This window comes from Conger conger, chromosome 7, assembly GCF_963514075.1.
Source record: "Conger conger chromosome 7, fConCon1.1, whole genome shotgun sequence".
Lineage (NCBI taxonomy): Eukaryota > Metazoa > Chordata > Actinopteri > Anguilliformes > Congridae > Conger > Conger conger.
In genome coordinates, this window is record NC_083766.1 from 8,432,199 (window position 1) to 8,440,627 (window position 8,429).

An 8,429-nucleotide genomic window follows, 5' to 3' on the forward strand; every position below is an offset into this window, starting at 1 on the left:
TCACTATATTTGTGTGAGATGTGACTAGGTAATTGCCATTTCACTGCTGCAGTCCCTTAAAACTGGATACAATATTTGTATGGTTGCTGATAATACAGACTGCTGTCATGTTATTTGTTGTTAGAAGGTGTTACTGCTTTTGGATTTTACGGCTAAAGTTGCTGAGCAACAATTACTTCACATTATCAAGAAATTATGAAGTGTGTCTCACCGTTGAGTCAAAGTAACACAGTGAGAACATTGTGTTAGCTGTGCTGAGCATTCCCATAGATTTCACTGTAACAATGACCAAATCTGCCAAAACATCTTCAGATGGACAAACATTCACACAAAACGCACACAAACACATGCACGTGTGCAGAACACTCATCACGTAAGTGCTGCTAGCCATCAAAGTCTCATGATAAATGTAAAATGACTTTTGAAGGCAGGGGTGACATTTTCCAAGTCACTGTTCCTCAGAATTATTACCTCCCCAGGCTACTGAAAAGTCTGCTGGCCTCTGTATGTTCCTGACCCTACATGAGAGGCCATGCCCACCACTGGGGCCAAGTGGACAGGCGCGGGGAAAACAAACACCGACTCTGAACCTGAGCAAACACTACCAGCTGTGGGCAGGCAGAAGATCAATCATGGGGGAGCAGGATGGCAGCGCAAACAAAATCCAAAAAGAAAAATGAGCCCATGTCTTCCTCTTCAGCAGTTTCGCTCAACTGCTCTGTAACTATATAATGTACGGTCAAAAACTTAGATTTAAATAAACTCAGGATCAGATTTTGCCTAAGCTGCCTTTCAGGATTTGGCACCGTCCATTTGCACATGTGGGTTGTGCGTATTTGCTTGTGGAACATGTTCTTGTTTACCAAAGGTTAATATTCAAACGCTGAAAGTGACCACCTGTTACACAAATATAATCAATTTGAAATGATTTAGGCCAGCGAGCTTGTAAAAATTGAGAGAGAAAAACAAACTGTTGCCAAATCTTTGCTGAAGGATTATATCTGATATGGTGGGCAGGCCTAAAATCTCAGCAGAAGGAATTTGACACAGAGCTTGCTCGCTCTGGGAAAGGCTGAAGATGATACAGGGGGCAATATCCGTTACGTGGGCTTGGCTTTGCTTTGGCAGGCTGTTGTGAGCACGTACGTCACTCTTTTCCCCTTGTCTTAATTGCTTTATTGTGCTCCAGTGCTTTCAGTGCGGACCCTGTTTACGGTTGTTTGGCTTGGTAAACGAAGAAGTGATTCACGGACCGGGCACCGAGTGTTTATGATTAACCACACAGTCAGTAACACAGCACTCATAAAAATGTACAAGACCAGAAACCCCTTTTCATGAAAACCAATAAGCATGTTGTTCCAGAAAGGAGAGCCAGCGAGGGTTTTCTCTCCCTCTCTAGAACAACGGGGCACTTTCAGGCAGCTTTTGGCACCATAAAAGTGTTAAATTATGGGTCTTCGAGGGGGACATCAGCAGGACAAAGCCGGAGTGTCTGTGTCACCTGCTGTGTGCTGGGTAGAGACGCAGGTCACTCGTAGTTCTCCGCAGGAGAGGCCGGGGAGAGCGAAAACAATCTCCGGCGCTCCCCCGCGTCTCTCCCCGCCGAGCCGCAGAAGGCTTTTGTTGTGTCACACAGAATTTGTTCCATGTCACTTTTTTTCGCTACGATGCCTATGGCAGAAGTCTAGTGCTGATGCGTCATGGCCCCTATTGCAGAGGACATGTGAGGAGTGACAATTTAGTCACGCACATTTCTGGTGCCGCTGCAGATGCTCTTGTTAATTCCGTGAGCGCCCGAAATGCCTTGTTTTGTATTCTGAACGGCCGGGGGACGGTTCGAGGAATGCCTTGTTCGGACGATTTAAGACCTGGACGGCGACACAAAAAACGATAAATCTTATTTTTATTGCACGTGTAGATGCGAGGAGTGAGCAAGCGGTGCGGCAATGCAACGGGAGCCCGCGCATTTTGGGAGCGGAGAGGCCGTGTTAACTTATCACCCTCTCCCCCACACTGTAAGGAATTTAGGATTCTTTCAGCGATTGGAGACTGCGTTCTCCCCGCGCCCAGACACTCAGAGGCTGCTGGTCGTATCAACGTCTCGCATTTTGAGAATACGTCACGTTTCGAGGAGGCCCGAATGTGACATTTGTGTGGGGAAAGGGCCCGCTTTCTACCACACGGTGTTGAGGCAACTATTGGGATTGTTTTCATTCCATATGCAAGACCCGGGAGATCACACCCTGGTGCACTACCTGACTTGCAGGCTCACAGAGACAAATCTTTGCATCTTCAGAGCCATAACACAGCTGTGGCTGCATGCTCTGTCCTCAGGTAATCCATTACTATTCTCATTTTTCACTTTACTGGAGAAGCACAAAACTATATTTTGCAGTTCCATGTTTGGGGCTAAATATTATGTATAGTATGGGGGCCTGTCCAGCTGACATGGAGTAGTGGAAACAATCGAATGAGTGTCCTGAAAAAAAAAATACTGTAAGCCTTGATAGTGTACAAACTGTTGAAGACAAAAATATGTCTAAAATATGCCTGTAGAAAAATTGAAATTAAATGTATGGACACGTGGGTGTAATCTTAATGTAGATGCACCTCACAGAACAGTGTTCTATAAATATGGGCTTCTTTGATGTAAGATTGGGATTTGATGCTTAACGGTAGTCAAGTATTTAAAATGCTGATTATTTTGAAGCAGAATACCCTTTGTGCCTCATTCCTAATAACAAGCAATCTGAGAGAATGAAAAATGAATGTGGGGAACTGATGTATGAGTAAACTATAGGTGAACACCAGGAACTGTGTGTTCTGAACTCTGTTCAGTACAAATGGTGCATTGCTCATCACTGCTTGTACAGTATACACTCTCAACGCCAAAGAGCACTGGAACTAACAGCAATTAAACCACACTAATCAAGAGTTGGAACAACACCACTTAACAACATAAAAACCTCACAGACAGTAAAAACTGCATTAATGATGTGAAGCCTGGGGAGCTGGTTCGTCAAACAGCTCGAGAAGCGCTGCCCACTCACATGACGCTTATGTTTTAATGGGAGGGACATTTACATTACATTACATTACATTGGTATTTGCCAGACACTCTTATCCAGAGCGACATAAATGGTCGATGGTAAATGGTTGGCATTTATATAGAGCCTTTATCCAAAGCGCTGTACAATTGATGCTTCTCATTCACCCATTCATACACACACTCACACACCAACAGCGATTGGCTGCCATGCAAGGCACCGACCAGCTCGTCAGGAGCATTTAGGGGTTAGGTGTCTTGCTCAGGGACACTTCGACACAGCCCGGGCGGGGGGTCGAACCGGCAACCCTCCGACTGCCAGACGACTGCTCTTACTGCCTGAGCCATGTCGCCCCTGTACATGCAGTTGATTAGACTAAGCAGGAGACAAAGCAGGGTTAAGGGCCTTGCTCAAGGGCCCAACGGCTGTGCGGATCTTATTGTGGCTAGACCGGGATTAGAACCACCGACCTTGCGTGTCCCAGTCCTGCACCTTCACCACTACGCCCTATACCAGTCTTACCTGTTCACGCCTTTGCTCATTGCTCTCTCTGCTATCTCTGCTGCGGCCTTCACTTGGCTTGCCCTGCTCGCTCACGCACACACGCCACTCCCATCACCACTCCCAGCATACACCTGTGGGCTCTGCTTGTCATATGATCCTCACGGGGGTGTTTGTAGGGGTCACTCCCCGTTGTAATTTTGGCTGGCTTATAACAGGGAGAGATAAGGGGCAGAGCCTTGTTGCCAATGTTGCGTTCGCATAAAACATCAATAAACATTGCGTCATTCAATCATGAGTTGTCCGACCGAACTTTAGAATGCGCATCAGGGAGACACTTATTCCCTAGTATGGTAACAAAAGCAAATAATGTCTGAGATTCTCCCAAGGCGATTCTTAAGAGTGTACATTTACGGAAAGTTACATGTCACAAGTGATTAATGGACGTCTACCGTTTTATTCAATCTAAAAGCTGAAAATGCTAAAAATGCGAGAAATGCTCAAATGAGCTGAATGGGTAGGGGCTGTGTGTGTGTGTGTGTGTGTGTGTGTGTGCATATGTGTGTGTGTGTGCGTGTGTGCAAAGGGTGGGTTTTGCCAGACCTCTCTGAGCCCTGGTAAGGGCCTCTCTTCCAGGCCTGGGTGAGGAGGAGGGGGTACCCCTTTGTGTCACTGATTTACAGCAGCTGTCTGAATGGTAGGCTGGGGAGGGGGGGGTTCCTCTGGCACACCAGCATTACACCCCGAGACAGAGTGTGACCTGTTTGAACTTGGCATTTCTGCTCGGCGCAACGTGTATATTTAACTTCTACCACTGTAATTACAGATTAGCCGGCCAAAGACTCTTATCAAAGAGGCGAAGCATGGCGTAATGTTAGGCGGTGAGTCATAGCCGTAGCATTACATTGCAGGGTGAAGAACGCATACGTGGGCTACTGTGGGAGGCTGCATGATGGCAGATACAGAAAGGTGAGAATTCAGAAGAAATCAAGAATTAAATGTATACGCGCACGCATATATACACACACGCATAGTGACACACGCACTCTCACACACGCTCCGTGGGTGGGTGACCGTACCCTTTCGCCCTTCCCCCCTGAATACCCTTCGCCGATTATCTCATCTTTACAAAACCAGGACCTGAAGAAACTGAACATGTGGTCTACCTCAGTAACAGGGATTGACACCTTTTTGGGGGGGGCATTTTGCACTTTAATCAAGGTATCAGAGTCATCGCACAGTCATCGGCCCACCTGCAGGTAGAGTAAGGCCTCATTAACTATCCAAATGAATCTGGCCCCAAAAGCTTTTGAATGTTTATGGATGTTCAGGAAATTCAGCTGATTCAGTGGTACAGTACTGTGCAGAAGTCTTAGGCACCCTAGACTTTATTATATAGCATATTACTGTAAGCAATTGACTACTTTTTACATAAAACCTTGATCAAGGCTGTCTGAGATCGGAAGCAAGGAGCCAACCAAAGTCTGCAGAAGAACTGTGGCAAGTTCTCCAACATGCTTGGAACAACCTCCGTTTTGTCTTATCGAACTGCAGGACAGCGTTGGCTCTCTCAGAGAAGTGATGCAGTTTTAACGCCGAAGGGTGGTCACAAAAAATATTGATTTGATTCAGTTTTTAACTATTCTGCCAAATTACGAAAAATGTAATAAAAAATGTATAATACGTTTATTTAGGACCTTTCATTGAATTATTTTTAAAAGAATCTCATCTGTACAGAATGTCATACAGGTGCCTAAGACTTTTGCACAGTACTGTATGTGCATTTAAACTCGGGAATCCTGGCACCACATTCCGGCGTATAAATCTGGGACAAAGACGTCTTCTTGTGCTGGAAGCCCCTGCCTCCTCTGAGAAATGGTCCCTCAAAATGTCAAAGTGCAGATTTCTTGGCTAACGAGATCTTAGAAAAAAAAGAAAAAAAGAAATCCTCGGCAAAACAACTCGCAATCCGATCTGTGTGCGGAGACTTTATGACACGCGGAAGCCTCTTAAGGAAGGAAGTCTAAAGGCTGACACTGCAATTAGCGCGGTGCGGCGCAGTTAAAGAACCCGGGGCCTGTGTGCCCGGGAGAGCGAGTGCAATTCCCAGGTGGATCGACTGCTGCTGAGCCCTAGAGCCAGGTGTTAAACTCGAGGTGCCTCGGTAAATCATCCAGCCGCGCTGGAACGGGATCGCACGTGAGGAGTATGACCTAGGACCAGTCCTTCCAGGGAGCCCTTTTGTTAGGCCAGCGAATGAACAGCGCAGCGCGAGGATGGGATGAGGAGACGAGTGGTTTTCCGAAAGCGGTGATTTGCGCGAGGGCATGCCCTCGGGGAGTTGTCCGGCGTCGGGGTGCCGATTCCCCGGCCCGGCCGCCTAATGACCACCGTGCGGTGGGGGCGCCTCCTCTCCGTCCAGCAGTCTCTCTGACGGCACACCGCTCGGAGTCTGGGCAGATGCGACGTTTCGGCAGCGGAAGGAGATGCGTGTCGCTGGAGGAGGCCCGTGTGGGTAGAGCACGTGGTGGGAAAAACAACAAAAAAAACCCAGCAACCTCTAAATCTCATCCTCTGACACTTACCGAGGAAGTGTTTATGACAGGAACGCTGAGGGCTGTCGCATGGGTGTGCAGACAAGAAGTCACAGCTCCTGCCTCGGCAAAACGGCAGCGTTCCCGATCCGCGCCTGTCAACCTCAGCCGCTCGCTCTCTGTCCTGGGGGCACCAGCCCAAGCGAAAGGCACGCGTGATATCTGCAGCTTAGTCATCTCATCTTTGTCGGAGCTCCAAACATCCTGTCCATCTACCAGGTTGCCTCAGGTGACAAATCAAAGTTTATGCACACATGCGTGCTATATGATGTCACAGTTTACCATGCGGTTATTTATTGATTCATTTCTGTTACATAATTGAGAGAGATCAACTTTAGCACAGTGAAGCCTCGATTGCATTGGAATACAGAGCTTCAGAGAAAAATGAACTGAATTTGGCAGGGTTTGTTCTTCTGCTTCAACCCCCGAGAGTGAGTCTTGGGCTACTGTAACAGAAAAGCATGTGGTATAACTGAGTGCCTTAATCTCTATTCCAGACTGTATAGGGAGAGGCAGGAGATGGTACTAAAGGGGGGAGGGGGCTGGTTGATCTTTTATTTATTTATATAACTGTTCCTGGTTCTTTTACATTACATTACATTACATTACATTATACAATTGATTAGATTGATTGATTACGTACAATTGATTAGACAAAGCAGGAGACAATCCTCCCCTGGAGCAATGCAGGGTTGAGGGCCTTGCTCAAGGGCCCAACGGCTGTGCGGGACCGTATTGTGGCTACAACCGGGATTAGAACCACCGACCTTGCGGGTCCCGGTCATTTACCTTAACCACTACTCTATAGGCTGCCCTGTGTCCTTTCCATTGATAAATACGCTGACAGGCTGGAGCTCGATGAACAGAGCCCCTGCGTATCCCAGCCGAGGGGGTTGTGATGTGGGTACGGGAGAGCGCTGAACCGGTCTGAGCTGAGCTGCAGGAGCTGGGGCCTGCTGGGAGGATTGGGAGGAGGCCGGCCAACCCTTCTATCCCCAGCTTCCTGCCAGGAGCCCTGGCTGATGTGGCAGGGAAGTGTCTGTTCCTGTGTCTACCGGCGCGCTAATCAAGGCTGTGTCGGCATCTGCGCTAATGGATTCAACATTCGTCCTTTACATTATCTGACAATTAACTTAAAAAAAAAATCGCAAACAAAGACTGGTACTGGTTTAGAGATCACCAAAACTACTGCTTTTTATTTTATGTTAAAATGTAGAACGAATGTTAATTAAATCCAGGCCTGTTTGTGTAGTGTGTGTGTGTGTGTGCGCACGTGCTCGTGTGTGCGTGTCTGTTGTGTTGTTTTATGGAGACATGAGCTAGAGTTAAATCACATGTACTGTGTCCTTGGCAACTGGTTCTTTACTTGCCACTGGCTTGCACTGCTCATGAGTATGGACAACACATGATGGAAAGGAACAAGAATTACATCACTGTTAGTTATCTGATGGTTTTAGCCAAAGCGACTAACAGTTGATCACACTAAGCAGGGGTCAATCCAGAGTGACGTACAGTTGATTAGACTAAGCAGGAGACAATCCTCCCCTGGAGCAATGCAGGGTTAGGGGCCTTGCTCAAGGGCCCAACCGCTGTGCGGATCTTATTGTGGCTACACCGGGATTTGAACCACCGACCCCAATGGAACCCTTCAGTTCAGTTTTGGGTGTGGAATGAACAATGCACTGCAAGAACAACTCCTTCCCCAGTCCCTTTTCGCTGTACCCTATGAAATCAAAACAGACCTTATCTTATACTATCATTTAGGCAAAGTGCCCCTGAGTGGCTCACTTGGCTAAGGAGCTCATCATAAGCTCTGCCCTGCCCAACAGATGCATTACATTACTGGCATGGCTTAGTTGATTAGACTAAACAGAAGACAGTCTTCCCCTGGAGCAATGCAGGGTTAAGGGCCTTGCTCAAGGGCCCGACCGCTGTACTGATCTTATTGCGGCTACACCGGGGATTGAACTGCCTACCTTGCGGGTCCCAGTCATGCACCTTAACCACTACGCTACAGGCCGCCACGCTACAGATGCAGATTCAAGCCCTGGCCATGGCAATTCCAGCAGCCATCTTTGTACAGGGGGCTGCAGTGCTGGAAGACCCTGGGTATTGTGGGATTAGGTCGGCCAGGGTTCCTCAGGGGACTGCTACATTTGTTTGTTCAGCTGACCCCCCAATTATCCACAGATACAGCACATGAGATTCACTGAGAGAGACCCTGGTGTGTCGGAACGGACGATGCGGCGGTAACCTTTTAGACACAATTACTGACGACAAATTTGAA